At 46.6% G+C, this 18057-nt stretch overlaps 1 protein-coding gene across 1 annotated transcript in view; it reads right to left on the bottom strand.

Moving 5' to 3' along the window:
* Nucleotides 1-18057, bottom strand: part of LOC106748877 (dystrophin-like) — a 290562-nt gene that overhangs the window by 171385 nt on the left and 101120 nt on the right. The window lies entirely within an intron of this gene.

Here is an 18057-nt window from a genome sequence, read left to right as displayed (position 1 = left end):
TTTAATTATTAAAATAGCCACGGGTGTCTGGCTGGAAAAATTATTATCCGGCCCGAACGGAAATCCGTCCGGCGAGAGGCCGAAAACGAATGTGCACATTAATGGACACACGCAGCGGATTATCGCGGACACCGGCGCAACGCGAGAGCGAATCGATAAAACCTGGCGCGAACGACGCGTCAAGACCGGGATTAAAAGATTTCGGCGGATCCAGATAAAACGGAAGTAGCGCCGACGACTCTCCTCATACCGACCGTATTAAAATCGTTTCCGTTGAATTATATACACAGGCGGGTCGCGAAAACGCGTAAAACATTCCCCGACGTCAAAATGCGCCCGTTAATAACCACGCGGTTAAATCTGGGCAACACTCTACCGTTTTAATCGGATCCCGATAAGCAAACAGCGCCATAATTTATGACTTTGCCTTCCTCGCTAACATGAGCGGACAAAATAACGTCCCATCAAAAATCCATAAATCTAGAAATAAGAGGGGGAAAAGCGTGGAAAACCGACGAATCGTTTTTGTATTTAGGCTCTAAAGTCCCGTTGAAGGTGTAGAATTAATGGACGCAGACCAGCAACGTGTCTTTACCAAAATATATAATAATCTCACGAAAGTTATTACATATTTCCTTGCGAATAATAATGTTTTTTAATGGACACCTCGACTTCCTTTTACCGATCATTTTACAACAGACGAAAAAATCGGAGAAAAATCAGTTACCGGTAACTTCCGATGTATTTTGTGAAATGATATTTTACGACGAAATTCAGGTAGAACGACCAGTAAACTCGGTACGGTATGTCGGTTTAAGGAACGACCTAACTTGAATTTTTCCCGCGCGGTTCAGTGACGGAGAATAGAGACCGACGAAAGATCAAGATGATTTGAAATGTTCGAACCTCACGCTGTAAAATGGGCAAATGAAAATTTGTAAAATAAATCGCTCGCCGCTAGTTCGTTACTTTAGTTACCACAAGAAGATAGCTCGAGAAAAACTTCAGCACAACGGAAATTCAAACGTTAACACTAACGATACATTCGGACACGCGTGCAAATAGAAACTGCCACTTCAGCTCCAACCTGCTACCATACATAACAGACGAAGTTTAGTGCTTTACAGCGGAGAGACATGACAATACGTTATTATAACCTACGTCAATTTCGATGCTTCTTCTCTAGTGTTTTTGCCGTAATACAAAAGGACACACCTGTGATCGAAGGACCGGGTCAAACCACCGCGGACGAAAGAGCGTTTAACGGCGAGCCATGTTATTAAAAATCGCGATGAATCCGCGAAAGTCTCGTGAAGGTAGCGGCTAATATAATAACTAATTTAATATACGTCGGCCGAGGCAGGTTTCCGCCTTCAATGAAGGTCGTTAAGTATTCCGGCGAAAGTAGAAAAAGGGAAACACTGATGTCTCCTCCCTGCGGAACCATCGTAGCAAAGGACGAATTAATCCGCCTTCGTACGGAAGGGGGAGAAAAGGAAGGGACGACTCTCGTTCTCCCTTCCTCCCCCCTCCCTCTCTCTATCATCCGCCCTCCGCGTTTTCGATGTAATTGAATCTCTCGTCTTTGCCAAGGCAATTGTACTATCCCCCGACAATCTAGGGCTGCTCTCTTACCGCGAGAAATTAATCTTCCCCTTCGCGGGAACGATTCCACGAGCGGCGAGGAAAATACGGANGGGGGGGGGGGGGGGGATCGAACGCGGCCTTCTTTCTCTCGAGCGCGCACTGTCGATCAACGACGAATTCATCGGGCGATGTTTGCCGAGCAATTAACGGCGGCGGATCCTACACACAGCGCGATTGCGGAGATCGGGCGGAATTTTCAGAACCTCGGACTGTGCGATCAAGCGTCGCTTGGAATAAATATCGCTTGCTGAGAACGCAGGCACTTTCTTCTCTCACCGTGAAGATAAAAATCTAAGGAAACCGCGGACACGTCGTGCGTGCAACGCGTATGTCGGGCTAATGACGGTGTGAATAATTCAGGCGTCAAGTCACCGGTGAGGCCGAATCGCGAGCCACCTAGCTCGCGAGCGCCGGACACGATCGAATGATTTCCACTACACGCTTCCAAGGAGATAATCGCGAGGAAAGTACGGGACACACGCCGCGTGACGTATGAGCTCGTTACACGCAGTGACGTCTCGGCTGTCGACGTAACGACGGCCGCCCGAAGAATAGTCGGCGAATACCGCCGCGGGAATGACGCCGGATAAGGAGAAGAGAGAGCAACAACCAAACTCCATTAAGCCTTATCATATTCGGATAATAGGATTGCTCTTATTACAGCCTCCTCGAACAAGGATTTCTGTTTATCAGCCCAAGACACTCCCTCCTCATTCTTCCAGCTACACTCCCTCCCGGCGCAGAAGATCGAAGATGACGACAAAGAGAGANGAGGGGGAGAGAGAGAGAGAGAAGAGGCGCGGCGAGAGCGCGGCTGAAGGTGGAGAAAAATTACTCGCGCGGCGAAACGTGACGGCAATACTGGAGCGAAGATTGCAAAATTGCGGGGCGTGCGCGCGCGCTTAAATATTAGACGCCGTGTAAACGAAAGTTTATCGACAGCCAAGTACTCGGCGCTTTAGGGCGCCGCCGCGGCGCGCGCGCTACTTTCTTCGGGACAAATTAGGGGCCGTGATTGGAGGTTACGGCCCTTGAAATTGGCTAGACTTCATTAGAATATTCCCGGGGCATGTACGCGATGATAGCGCGTGATCGAATAATTATAATAATGACAGAGTGGGACATAAAGAGAGCGAGAGAGAGCTCCCGCGTGCATCAATTCGCCAAGGTAATTTGGAGTACTCTCGCGCGCACGTGACGCTCGGGAAATTTTCGGCAGCAGGTATGTTAAGCTCACGAAATAAATCGCCGCTCGCGCACGCGCGCGTCCCATCCCCGAAAAATATTTTCTCCTTTTTACTCGTGGAAGAATATAAATCATATGCTTAAAGAAGTAGTTCGCAGCCGCGAAAATCCCCCCCTCTCTATCTATCTATCTTTCTCCCTTTCTTCCCCTCACCCCCCCCCTCACTCTCTCTCTTGTAAAGAAGATTACGCCCGGCGAGGACTTTCCTCATTTTTCCCCGCGACGATCCAAATTAACATATTCATAAGATATTTATCAAGGATTCTCTTTGACGCCCGTTACTTAAACATGTCGTCGGCAACGCGCTCGAGTTTTTTCCTTTATTTGACCCCATTAAAATTCAGTGTCCTGTCAGCGGCGCTCTTAACGGGATAAAGATACAACGTTGGTGTATAATAAATATCGCCCGGCGTGATAAAGCGCCGGTGGTGCGACCGAGCGAATATACACGGCGCGCCGTCGGCGGCCCGTCGACGGCGGAATTCGCGGATTCCTCCCCTTCAGAACGCGACGACGTTTTCCCGCAGCGCGACTCGCGGTCCGATCTCATCTTCGCGCAGCGATGACGAACGTCCCCCGCTTTTTGGCAATTCCGTCCCGCTCGTAATTAAGTCCTTAATCAGACGCGGCCTTCGTTACACGTCATCCCAGCGGCGGCAGCAGCACGTGCGTCGGATGTAACTCCGTCATTGACGAAAGCCCTATCTCCCTCCCGTCCCTCCCACTCTTCCGCCCTTAGCCGGGAGATACGTCAATAATCCTTCGAGCGATCATCTTAAGATAGTTCGCCCGTTAAATGATTTTCTGGGAAGGTCCTTCGGAAGGTCAACTGCATATATCGATAGAAATACTGTCTACACGTCTGTAATAAAATCGGAAAACGACTGACCGTTCAGAAGCTGAGATATCGCGACTCGAGCCGATGCAACTTTTTACACGTGTTTCTCGAAGCCGATGTCTTACCTTTAATTTTTTACTCCTTCTTTTCTTTCGATTTCTTCCAAGCCAAATTTAGAAATTACATTTAGGATTTTAATGGAAAGGACTATATGCAGATATTGTACATACCATATTTATTTATTTATTAAGATCCCAAGTGTGGTTTAGAAAAGATTCCAAATAGAAGTTAAAAATAATACATTGACCTGAAAGAGTACCGCATCGGAAGTATCATCTCTCGTTGCGAATACCCCGGCTTCCGAATGCCCGGTAGTTACCTAACTTTCCAGACGTGTAGATAGTATTTCATACAGCTGAAATTTCAAGGAATTCCTATTATAATGGTTTAATGGACCAACTATCTTAATATCGCCACTGAAAATCCGGCATTACGCGGATCAACTATCCCGAACAGCCGGGGCGCAGATTCAGGATGCTCGGGTGTCGATGCACCAATGAGCGAGTACGCGCGCACACGGCCAACATCCCCCCCTTTCCGCCCCTTCCCCCATTTGCTCTCTCTCCTCCGGTGTTGCATCGCCGCCACTACCGCCGAGATACTCCCGTCCGGACGTCGTATGCATAATTCAGGAATGCGTGTTTCGTCGATACGGCGCGCGATGGTTATGCATATGTTCCGCGGGGACGCCGCGCCGCATACTCGCTGTTCTAAGCCACCCTCATTCTAATGCACTCCGCCGATTTCCTCGTCGCAGCCAATTGACAAGAACGCGTCACGTGCGCTGCTACCGCCTCTCCTCCGCTGGATGTATCATCGCAACCGATACTTGGCTATCGACACCGGAGACCTCGATGCCGCCATTCGGTTATATCGACGTTAATCACGGCGGCTTCGACTTCGTGTCTACCGCGATCATACGCTAATAACGCTTAAATATGTTACGTTCCGGAAACTGACTAGTCGCGCAGGAAAGACAGTTGCAGATAATTACTGGGATTAATACGGAAACAGGCGGGGAAAACGAAAGCAGAATTTTGGAAGGAAGTAAAAATAGAAACGTAAGAAAATCTTGAGCGTGTGCTTGAACGTGTACGCACGTTTAAATATGTAACGCTCCGGGCATTGATTTGATGTAGAATAAGTAGCAATTAATTATTCAATCAAAATTGATTATATAACCGAGAAAGAAAAGAAAAACGGAACCAATACATAAGGAAAGCTCGCGTGTGTGCGTGTGCGTGCGGTTTAGTATGCAACGTTTCGGGACCCATGTGGGAATCGTATACATTCGGACAGTACTAAAAACTGGCGAGGTACCAATTCGGTACTGAAATACAGATTTCACCTCAAATATGCAAGCAAGAAATGTCAATAATGAGGAGATTAAATAACTTAATAGTAAGAGGGGTTGTATAGCGAGCGGAAGATCAAAGTTCGATCCCAGCCGAGTTTATCTCGTTCCGACGTTTTTATCTTATATTGACATTAGGGGTAGACACATGCAGGTATAAACAAGCACCCCGGTTATAGTTCTGACCTTTCCTTCCACCGTATGTAATATTAATCCTTTGACGCGTACGGCCCTACACGTACGCTAGAGAATGTCAGATAGCGGATGACCGTACATGTACGGTTCAAGTTATATAATTGCAGGTGTGGATTTGTACTCTGCATCGTCAGAATAATTTATTATGCATCCGAGTTATCGTTATTATTATACAAATATTATAATAAAATAAATAACATAATAAATATAAAAACATTTTATTTCGTCTATCCTTAAAAAATTAACGCGTTAAAGAGTTAATAATTATACAGTAATAATAACGTTGAATAACATAAAAGTTGTATCCTCGATCTAAACCACCAATTTTAGGTAATTGTGTGATGTTGAGATCACAAATGTAACAATTAAAATAAACACTTAGCTTTAATTCCCATCATAGAGTAAACAATCAAAAGGGAATTTGATTTTTGTGGTATGAAGAAGCGGAAATGTGTCCTTCAAAATCATCTCTTTTGAAACTAATTTTTTTACTTTGAGACGATACGCATGGTAGTCTTGTAAGAATTTATGAATGAGACATGTGTTTTAATCCATTTACGTTTCCTGTAAGAATATAGAGACTATTTTTCTACTTTTTCGTCATAATATTCTGTATTTCGCAAGACCAACACCTGTCAGTTTCTATTTCAACGAATATAAATATAAATAAGAAAAATTCAAATTTAGAAAGGATACGATTTATAATACGAAATTTATCGACCGGTGTAATCATTACACATAATCCATTACCAAGAAACCGGTATTGTCCCAATATTGGGAATCAATAATTTTGACTATTTTTGCAATACTGGAAATCGATACAGTTATAGTATCGTCCTTCGAGTCTTGACGCATTGCTATCATCCCAACATTCCACCAGTATCAAATCGGTATTGGCATCTAATACTGTGTACTAAAAGTCGATAATGAGCCAATATTTCACCAATAATTATTTCCGACGCGAGTAACGATATTGATTTTACCACGCTCTGTACATTAATAGTAACCAGTTGCTCGATTAAAACGGTCGGTACAACCGAGGAGGAGAGCAAAAATAGAATCAATGCAAGGAAAGCTTGCGTGTGTGCGATACGTGATGCAATAATCACTATCAGAGAAGCCCGAGGGAACAACGTTTTATCGCAACGTCTTAGCATTTCGTCTTGCCTCGACTTCTCCTCCCCCTGCACTGCCATTCCCGCATGGCTGACTTAAGAGAGATACGTTCGATTCGCTCCGGAAAGCCCTCCCGCTCGCTTCTGCGTCCTTATTTCGCTTGGTTTATCCCGCTGCAGAGCAATCGTCTTATCCGTAGAACGTACCGCGTCTTCGCCACATCCGTCGATGTGGAGACGTCGTCGCGACGCAGTCGTAAACTTCAGACGCGAACGAGATCATCGAAACCTCCCGAACGAGATTCCACCGGTAAAAGCGCTAGCACGCGAATTACGAAGTTTACGGGGCCCGACGTTTATTCGCGAACGAAGTAGTGTCGCAACGATTAAAATTCGGCACGCGCAAAGGATCGCAGCTCCTGAATTGTTCGGCAGAGCTTGCGTAATGCGGCGAACTTTGAGGAACGCAACTGACGAAGCCAGCGCGTGGAACCTTCCTGTGCTGATTCGTGTAAAAATTTGAGAAATAGCAAACTGTGAAGAAGCGGATCATCGCAATACACTCGGAAAGGATAAAATTATTGCATGCGTTTTAAATGATTATTCAGGGTGTCCCGGCAAATCGACATACAGGAAACCGACAAGATTCTAGAATGCTTTTTCAAATAATTCTAACGTCAAACAGTTCCGATACATTATAGGTAAATACGGCTCAGTTGCTCGAGATTTTATTAATATTGAAAATAGCGAAGGACACCAGATATTTATAACTTTTATTAGGTGAGTTTATTATTCTAATTATATTATCTGTTCAACATGTCCACCTTCTGCTTGCAAATATGTTGCTGTTTGTCGTTCCGCGAGTCGCCGCCAATTTGCCCAAGTTCAATATTATCTGTGGGCTTCTATCATGCCGTCAACTAATTGTTGGCGGGTCTCTAGTTTATTGTCATTGTATACACGAAACTTCAAATAACCTTGTAAAAGGAAATCCAGAGGCGAGGCTGCTGTCATCCAGAACGTTTGCGTTACTGACAAGAATGGCATTTTTTATATCTCGAAAACCTAACCGAATTGACCTATGGTCTTCCTGCTCAGAGTAATCTCTAGAACACATTCTAGAAATTTGTCGGTTTCCTCGCGGAACATCCTGCATATGTGTTACATATCACACACACACACACATGCATATAAGATTAAATCGATTTTACATGAATATCCTGCCGTCGGGAAATCAATTCGATCCCGGATAAATATTCCCGATAAATATCCGCGGTAACATATCAAAGTGAAATCTGCTTAAAAATAATAAAACAGCCCCGGGCCGTTAATGAAATCTTAATATACGGTAGCACGAATTACTCGGTCGAATCAAAGTGGCGTCGTCGTCTGCAGCCCGTGAGAATTACTCTCGGTGCGCGACAGACTTCAGACGGAGCTGTTAAATAATCAGTTAACTGACCGTGGCAAAAAATGTGGTCTGAAAGCAACCTCGAGTGAAACGCGTTTTTACGAGCGATGAAGCACGACGTATCCACATTTAGCAAGTGCCTATAAGAAACTCGCCTTACCGTGCTCTCGTAAATAATTAGCACTAGACGGAGCTTCAGCGTTCCCTCCTCGAGCGGGGGATTTCTTCCTACCTTCTGACGCGCGTTGTCCGCTCTCTCAGACTTTTCCGCTAGGCAGACGTTACCTATCCGAAGATGCGTACGCGACTTCATTAATATTATCGTACGTCGTCTGGCCGAGCGAACTCGCGTATGCCAGACGGCTGGTGCGGATACTACGGGAAATCTCCAGCTCGCGATCAACAGGGAAAGAGCAATTCTACAGCCGCGTCCAGCTGACGGATGGAACGTCGGCTAACGCGAGTGAGATGCTGCAAATATTCTCCGGAGTGCAATAACCGAAGTCCGTACCGATCGAAAATACAATTTGCCGCGACAAAAGCGGTTCGTGGGGTTACGAGAGCCTGAAATATTGATATAACACGTACAACAAAAAAGCCGATGAATATAGCGACTTTAAATTTGAATTTCTGCCACGGGCGCAATTGAACTATCGGTCGAAGAGTGACCGAAGGTTACCTGCCGATTACCGTCTGTCCGGTAAACAGCGGACGTCGCTTCAATACTTTAACACTCAGCGTTCTGCGGATTTTTGCGCGACGTCGACAGCTCACTCGCCAAATATTGCTTAATCAAACGGAAAGAATCTATTCGGATGTCAGTAAAGCGATTTTGAAAGAGATATTGTAATATTTATTGAATGTAGTGTATAATTTTGAATAAAATTTGGTACAGATTTGTGTATGATTTTTTGTATTATATTTGTTAACTACGGAATACATAATTTTGAATAAAATTCAGCAGAATTTTCTGTACAACATTTATTGGCTGTAGTATGTAATTTTGATTAAAATTTGGCCGAATCTCTTATACAATTTGTTGTGTAATATTTATTGGCTATACTGTGAGTAATTTTTAATGAAATTTAATATAATTTTCTATTGATATCGTCAACATTCTCAAAATACCAAAATTCTCAGAGCGAAGCAGTCAGGCATCAAAAACACGGAAAGTTAATCAGCACGTGCAATACGTACGAAACGTCGGTTTAAGCCTAGACAATGTTATAAAACTACATCGGATGACTTTCGTAAGATCGGGATTTGCTATCGTGATATCGTTAAGTCCTCCTTTTATCACGACGTCGTCTCTCGTCTCGTAAATCCCGAGTGTATCACGCTCGTCGATCTCGTTATTTTCGCGCTCGACCTTAATTAACTCGATAATCTTGCATCCCATCGGTCTGCATCCGTTCGTATCTCACGACGGGGGCGGAAACAGATCGAGAGCGAAGATGCGAGAGGAGGCGCGCTACTCGAATCGAAGAATACACACCGATATATATCTCCGTGAACAACGTATAGAAATTTTATACGGAAACTATTGGGAGGATACCTTCGGGTACTTTTCAGAGCCTCGCAATGCCGTTTCGGACTGGCCTGTCTGTAGCTACTCCCCCTCCTCTCCCCCGTAACGACGGATGCAACTAAATTGCAGGATATTCGAAATTGGTAAGATAAACATAGAGGAGAAACATAAACGAATCGAACGTCGATAATTAAATATTGTTGAATACGTCGAGTTAAAAATAAAGCAAACAACATCCCTTTCCATCCACCGACGGCGGGCTCTCGTCGAAGTTGGAAGCGAACAAATACGACGAAGGATGCAACACGTTTCCGTTCGGTGGGTTTTGGAACGAATGGAAAATCGTGAGGGCGATCGAACAATTTTTTCCCCTCGTTGCAAACACATCCGCTGCCTCACTTCAGGGAGGTATTCTAATTAAAAATCCCGTCGTTCTGTAAATGATATTAAGAAACTTTTCTTTTTTAGAAAAACTGAAAGCTACGATTAACTCACGATTGAACGCGATTAACTTCGCGATCCGGGGTTATCGGAGCCGTCGAACCGGACGGTGCGTTTCCCAAATTCTAGCACGTCACCTTTTTATCTCGACGAGCCGAGGTCACAATGAATAACGCGAGTGAGCGAGCGAGCTGCAAGTAAACGCGCGTGCTGAAACTTTAAAGCGGAACATTGATAATACTTGCGTCTCTCTCAGCCGTGATCACACACACACGCATACACGTGACGGCTGTAATTTAAATCCGGATCGTAACAAAGAGATAAAACCACGCTCGAGCGGACATTATCCGACTTCGGTATCGGGTGTACGGGACGTACAAACGCGAAATGGCAACGTTACCATATTCGATGGCGAAGAATTCGGTGTTACGGCGAACGGACGGACGGACGGACGGATGAACGGGCGAGCGAACGCTCCCGGACGGTGCTTTTAGTTTACGAGCCTCGTTACTACTTTATCGTGTGTATCGAGATCGATAACGTTCGCGCCATAACGATATATCTCCCCGCCGGTGATCCGCGCGGTAGCTTCGATAAATCCTGACGTACGATGCCTTCCTTCGCACTCCGTCATTCTCCGCCGTCCTCTAACCCCCCTCCCGGCACTCCACCCCCGGGAGGGGTGTTCCCCCCGCTTTTTTCCGACACCTCAGCCGGCGTGATCGGACTTTAGATCGAATTTTTTCATACGCCCCCAAACCACATCCCTCGCAGTGAGAGTAGACGCTCTTCACGGCGAGAGAGTAGTGAAGAAACGAAGGGAGATATTACGTTTCACCGTTTGCTCATCTGCATCGTCTTCGGGACGGAGAGGGAGAGAGAGAGAGAGAGAGAGAGAGAGGGAAAGAGAGCGCAAGGGCAAATTAAAAGGGAAAGATAAGCGGCGTGAAATTTGCTTTTTCCTCGCGATATAAATCTCGGTAATTCCCACGTGCTGCCGCCGCCGGCGGTTGGTCTACCGGTGCGAGAAGTTTACGCGGAACTTTCGTCGGGTGTACAAACGATGAGAACGGATAAAAGAAGGTGGGAAAAGTTGGAGCGTGAAGGAGAGAGAGAGAGAGAGAGTGAGAGAGGGAGGAAAAAAAGGAAGCGTTACCTAATTTGCGATCGTTCGTTTTATCTTTCGAGACCGGCTCGGCCGGAAGTGAGGGAGCTGCAAGAGGCGCGGGCAACGGGGGAAAAGCCGAGCTAAGAACAGAGCTGCTTGCGCAAGCTGCTGAAGGCAACACAGATAAAAGAGAGGAGCTTGTTAATGTATCGTTCAAACGAAAACGGACAAGAAGCTGCGAAAGCCCGGCCGACTCGGGCGAGGGACGATTCGCGCGAGAATCGTCGAATTTCACAGATCCCGGAGGTTGGCCGGTGAAAACGTCCTGAGAATCAGTTTCCCGAGTCGGTAATCCGCACGCTGCTGCTAACTACGACAGCGACGATCATCGACGAACTTATTACAACTGNGGGGGGGGGGAGGGGAGGGCTGGCGCAAGAAAGTCCGGAAAACTGCAGTTGCTTGATACAACCAGCCACAGAGTGAAAACCGGATCGTTGTTTCGAAACGGACACACTCCTCCATCGTCGAAACGCGAGGAAGAAAAGGAACCTTCCCATACCGGAAGGAGGAATATCTGAAGGGTAAAAGATATTTATTCAGTGGACGCTAATAACATATTTATGGAACTTTTATATCCTTTTATTTAAATCAACATCCAGGCGCATACATTTTTATTTCGCACCTTCAACAGTGGAGTCTCAAGTCCGAAGCCGCGATAACGCGGTCCGTTTCGGTAGTTCTCCTCCGATCGAGTAACGATCGGTAACCCGAATAAATAAATGTTCTTTCTCAGATATTCCCTCTTTCGTAACGTCGGTGCAAGCGACGTATTTAATAACGTTTCAAGAGCGGAGGGAGCGGTTCGCCCGTGCCATTACGATCATTCCATTCGGCGGTGGAATAGAGAAGCTCCCCCTCCCCCCGTCAGTTGAACGGTTACCCCCGTTTATCGATCTTAGAGTCTGCCGGTGTGTATCCCATTCAACATTGCGCGATTCGCGGACTTATTTATCTCCACATTATTCTCGTATTCCTGCGCGAGCCAACCCCGGGGATTTCGATTCGCCGCGACGCACCGCCGCTCGCAACATTAACTACCCCTAAAACTTCCACACGTGCGTTCGGCCGGGAGGTTCCGGCTAAATATCGGCCGGATGGCCGCAATAAAACCGTTCTCGCGCGTTCTCCGCGTTCCCGTGTGATTTCGAACACGTAGCATCGCGGCCGAGATTGCAGCCGGCCGTAATAAAGGACAGGTATGCCCTCCTGTCCTGTATAGATATTAAACCGCGGCCGTTCGTACTCGCTCTCGCTCGCTCGCGACGCCAACGAAATTCCGCAAATCCCGTTGTCATCGCAAAAAAAGCGCGCGCGCGACCGCTAGAAATAAAGCAAGCCGATTAAAACGGCGGCGCGGATTAATCCTTCCGGATTCTCGTATGTCGTAGGTCGTCCTTCCGACCAGTTGCACGTGCGATCCGCTGAATTACGGTTTTTAATATCGCGCGACGTAAGTCACACTCGCGCAGACGAGAGCCGGATTTTCCGGTGAGTCCCACCTTCGATCTCACGATAATGAGAGGAAAGAAGGAAGGAGGGGGGAACTTGAAACACCGAGAACCGCCCCGGGAAGTCGCCGTTTAATTCACTCCGAGGATACCTCCGCGTAACTTGGGAGCACATCTCCGTTGCGTAACTTCGAAATAATCCCGGTTCGCAAATAATAATTAAAAAGTTCCCCCGATATCGCGCTCGATACTCGACCGTAACGATTCGTTTATTCGTTGCGAAATAACGCAGCTCTCTCGAGTCACCGCGATATCTCACGGCTGCGAGAGATAAACGCAATTCGGCCCGTCTCTCCCCCGCCCCCTCTCTCATCGTGGTAAATTCAAGCGAGGATAAAACACGACGACGACGAGCGCGTTCTCCACGTCGCGACAGGGAGAGTCGCGCGGAATGCGCGGCAAATCTCGCGGAGCGTTTAATCGCGCTCGATCCAATAACGCTCATAAACGGCGGGAAGTTTGCAGGTGCACGTGTGCGCAATTATGAACGCGTTAAGCGCGGAAAGCGATGGCTCCGGCCGACTCCGCGCTATTGTTACTTAAGCGATTATCGACATTTAGGCATTCTCAGCCGCCAACAGCAATTTCCGGCGGGACCGGCGTCAATACATACCCGGCGAGCTTCGCCGGGCCCCGCAGTTAAATCGAACCGCACGCGCGCCGTTAATATACGTGTACACCGACGTCGGCGCGGAAATTACGGCGTCGCCGAAAACAGCACCGTTCGCGCGACGCGGATCGAAGAGCCCGGTCCTGAGCACTCGGCGCATCTCGGGAACTCACCGCCACCGGAAGTTCTCCGAGCAGGCTGCGGAGAGTCCCGGGGAAAGCTGCCCTACGAACGTAGCCGCGCGCTTGAATCTCGAGCGAATCACACCGGTCGACGGATTTCGTGTTAGAAATTGTGTCCTTCTTAAATTTGCATTTTTTATCATTAACGTTTGCGCTGAAACGGAAGGTGAAAGGTGGAAAAATTATTCAAAAATAATAAATTTCATAAAAACTATTCTGCGGTTCAAGAAGTATAGGTTGCGTTTTAATTTGTGTACATTAATAGGATGAGGTATCCTTTATGAAAGGAAGGTGTGTCATGAAATATTTCGAAAAGTGTCGAAATGTTGAAACCTCCTTCGCGCGAAGCTGATTGACCGTCGTGTTGCTTTACGCGTCTTTTTTAGTAGCTGTCGAATAATTATATGAATTCTGACAGTTCCCGGAGTTTGCGTGTTGAAGAGGATAAAAAATGAGAATTCGTCGCCACCGGTAGATACAGGCGCACGTTCGTCCCGACGTGAGACGCGCTAAGTGAAGAAGCCGACCTCGATTTTTCAATGAGGAAAATCACTCGAGGTCGCCCGGAGCTCGTCCCGGATTGCCCGTGCGACGTTGTCGGTGCCGAGACGCGGAATATAACGCCGCCTCGTGCCCCAGGTGAGCGCCATTGTCAATTCAAGCCCAATTTAAGTCGGGCGAAACTTTTAACGACTTTTATCCACCGCCACACCGAATTGGCAACTGGAAGAAGAGCGAGTACTGGCAAGTCGGCCCGAAGTACCAGCGCAATTTAACACCGCGACGGTTGCCCCGTCCGACGACATCCTAACGGCTCCCTAACAATATCCGTCGCACTCGAAACTCCCATAGAGCGAGGAAGATAAAAAGCCGCCTCTCGCCGTGAACAATTTATTAGCGGAGCCGTTTTCGCCCCTCATTCGCGAGAAACGGAAACGATCGCGCCGTCGCCGCGTCCTGAATAAATACGCCGTCGCGAATCGCGATCGTCCGCGTTCGACGACGTTTTCACGCGTTTTCGCTTTCTCTCTCTCTCTCTTCTTCTTCTTCTTCGTCCTTCTTCTCTCCTTTCTTTGACCCATTCGAAATTCGTGAACTCACCGAACAATCTTAGCCTCCTTTTACATGCATACATACGGAGTTTCCACGAACGTCACGCCCGGTCGATGCATTTCTCGTTTCCACGGTGAATCATCTCGTTCCTTATCGCGATAAAAGTAGTCGCCGGATCGATCTCGACTCGTCATGAATAGATATCGCCGGCGGATCGTGGGCGTCGATTCACCGGCCGCGCGTTCGCTGCCAAGTCGCGGCGGAAGAGAGGCTGCTGCCGTGTCATATGAAAGTGGCAGAAATCCGAGGGGAAAGAGGGAAGGAGAGAGAGAGAGAGAGAGAGAGAAAGAATGAAGGAAGAACAGAACGTGGGAGGAAGGGGGGGAGGTGATACTAACGGTGAGCGGAGCATGTGTTTGTTTACGCCCGTGTATGCGTGTGACGAGGGATGCATTCAGAGCAGTGTACCATCGTGTATCGAGCAAATATTGATTCTGAAGGCATATCTGTTTGCTCGCCGGGCGCTTCGGAGCCCCTGCCTTCCCCCTCCGCAACTCCCCCTCCTCACCCCTTTCCAATCCTCCGGCGCGTATTTCTCCACGCCGCGAACGATTTCGGACTCTACTTCAAATCGCGACGCTGTTTACCCATAGTCATACATGCATAATGTTAGGAGTGTAAACGGTCTCGCAGGTGACGTCCCGTCCGTGCAAACCGTGCGTCATCGATATCCTCATCGTCACGGGAACGACGACGGCGACGACGGTGCTGAATCAAATACGAATATCCGAGTCGAAATGTCGGCTCTAATCGTAAACCTTCAATTCTACGACACAGTAGGATATAAGATAGCAATATAGGATCTATATATATATTTTCGTTGTAATTCTAATAGTATAATTTATTTTTACGCTGATCCCGATGATGTCCCAAATTCTCGTTTCCGATATTTCAGCGTTGAAATAGATCGTTCGAAGTAGCGTTGAAAATGTATCTAGAACTAAAGGTTTAAGAAGGAAGTTCCGAAGCGAAATTTTGATCGTATGTTAAACTTTGGATCTTAGCAAAGTTGGGACTGAGCTAGAAAAATAAGAGGTTAACAAAAATTTCAATCATATCGATACAATTTATTCATATCTTTAACCTCGATGATATCTTGGATTTCTCTTTTCTCTGTTAAGATAGGTTGTTCAACGTAGCGTTAAAATTAAATTTTAGAAGTTTGTAGAGTTAAATAGCAGAATGAAAGGTGTGCAAGAGGGAAGTTAACGAGTGTCAGTATCAAAGTATGTTTTTATTAGTCTACAGACCACCTAAGTAGGCGCGAATTATCCTTAAGGAACTATTCTCATTTGAAGCGTAATTTTATGCGATTTTTAGAAATTCTTTTCAACCTCAACTATAAAGCAAAACAATTCTGAAATTTTGCCCAATATCTATCTATATTTTAACTATAAAAATAGTATAGTATAGAAATTACTAAATAAACAGTTAAGGCGTAGAGAAAAATTTTGCAATACTACAGAACTATACGTCTTCTTTACACACACACACACACACACACACACACACACACACACATACACACGGTTTACTAAAAAAAGAATTCCAATATTCATCTATCAAACGAAACGTTCCAAATGAGAATGTCAAGAGCATCAAAATAACGTCGAAATTTCGACTCGAATATTCCCTCGAATATTCCCTGTGTCACTCACAGGGTAATTTATAAAACGTGACACCTCCTCGTCTAAACGAGGCGGCAAGACTACGGGCAATCGCGGATTCTGCCAAATTAATCCGAGGACGAGCCTAAGCGACGACGCCGGTGTGTGTTTGCGTGACGGAATTACGACGTGTTAGGACGCGGAATGGACCGCTGAATCGAAAAGCCGGTAATCCGTTTAAGCGTGGATACCAAACAGATCGCGAGAGCCCGGTTCGTCGCGCTTTATGTACAGTTGATCGATCGGCCGTCAACGCGAACGCGTAAAAATCCGATTCGGCAGTTACACCGGTTCCTAGACAGATTCATCCCGGTCGCAGGTCGAAGATCGCTCGAGTTAAACGGAGAATTGCCCGCATTGCCGTTCACGGTGCGTTTGTTTTATCTTCGGCTTTAAATACTACACAAACATGCGACGAGACATTGCGTTGAGAAGGAAAAATGGTAGAATGAAATATGACACATTGCGTGGATGAACGAAGTCAAATAAAGGAAACGACAGTATTTCTCATACGGTTGTGAAAATACGTGAAACCGAAAAAATATCCGGCTTATAAGAGATAACTACTTTTTTTCACATAATCATATCGCATGGACGGTTTCGGTCAGACGGTGGCCTTTTCCGCATGGAGAAATGTGATTCAGAAATGTCGCGAATTCGTTGCTGCCGTATAAATATACAGAGTGTTTCTTACGTACACCATCCGATATCATTTAGGAGTTGATTTATACGAACATTTATATCTTCATGTGAAACTTCATCATAACTTCATACGAGAACGTTAAACCTTAACATGAGTTTCTTTTCATAAAATGTCCTTGGAAATCAACTCCTGAAATATCAGCACGGTACATAAGGAACGTCTTATGTATTCATTTATCTGCTACGACAAGATTTATTATAACCAAACATTTTCCTCCGTATAATACATATTCCAATGTTTCCGTAATATGTATTACAAAGTACAAAAATTCATGAATAACGTCAGTTTGTTGATCCATATATCAAAGAAGCGGGGAACGTTGAGATGCGCCCTCCAGCCGACGTCACAAGAAATTCAAGTAAAATTCATTCGAGCGAACATTTAGTCGACTAAGCAAGACGGATACAGTCGCTACGTCGAATCGTAAATGATCGTAATTATCGCAATTTGGACAACGACCAGTATATCAGCGCGACGTATTGTTGCGCTAACGTGTAATTTGTTCGGCGGACGCGTGATACTCCGTTGAACGCCGAGGGTGACCGTCGATTTTATCGATCCAAACGCTTCTCCTTCTTTTTTCCTCCCTCGGCGCAGAATTTCCGCGGAGGCCGCGCTGTACTCCGCGATACGTCGAATTTACGATTAACGGAGTGCGGCAAGGAAAACGTGGAGACGCACGCGCGATTCGAGGCGCAGTCCCTCGTGAAATATTACGCGGAGCGTACATTCGGACGTTGCGGAACCGGCGAGACGGGGGAAACGACGGGAAAAAAGGGAAAAGAGCGGCGCGGAGGAAATCTTGAAATGGAAACGACAGCGGGCCGGAACTCGCGGCGTCCATTGTGCATAATTCCGGTGTTTGCAGGGTGACGCCCAAAATGACATTAACATAAATTCCCTCGACTCTCTTTTCGACACAGAGCGGCATATACACCGCGACATTAATAATTCCGGAATCCCGCAGACGGCCGAGTCTTCCTGTGAGCGAGCGATTTATATCGCTACTTTTATCGGCAGCTTCGCAAACAAACGAGAATGCGAGCCTCTTTCTCTCGAATCGCGCGATAAAGCGATTTCCTCACAGCCGGAGATCAAATCGACAGGTCACCAAAGCCGCCGGGGTGGCGCATTCTCGAAAGGACAATAAAAACATATCGCCCATGGATGAAGAAATTTATGCGAGATTTTACGGCGCCGCATCGGTTTCCGCTGACTCCCCCTCTTCCCTCTTTCTCTTCCGACCACTCCCCCCCCCCCCCCCCCCC

This window comes from Dinoponera quadriceps, unplaced genomic scaffold (genome assembly GCF_001313825.1).
Source record: "Dinoponera quadriceps isolate SergipeBrazil2010 unplaced genomic scaffold, ASM131382v1 scaffold2696, whole genome shotgun sequence".
Lineage (NCBI taxonomy): Eukaryota > Metazoa > Arthropoda > Insecta > Hymenoptera > Formicidae > Dinoponera > Dinoponera quadriceps.
Note: the sequence above shows the minus strand (reverse complement) of the source record. Positions and strands in the feature narration are given on the sequence as shown.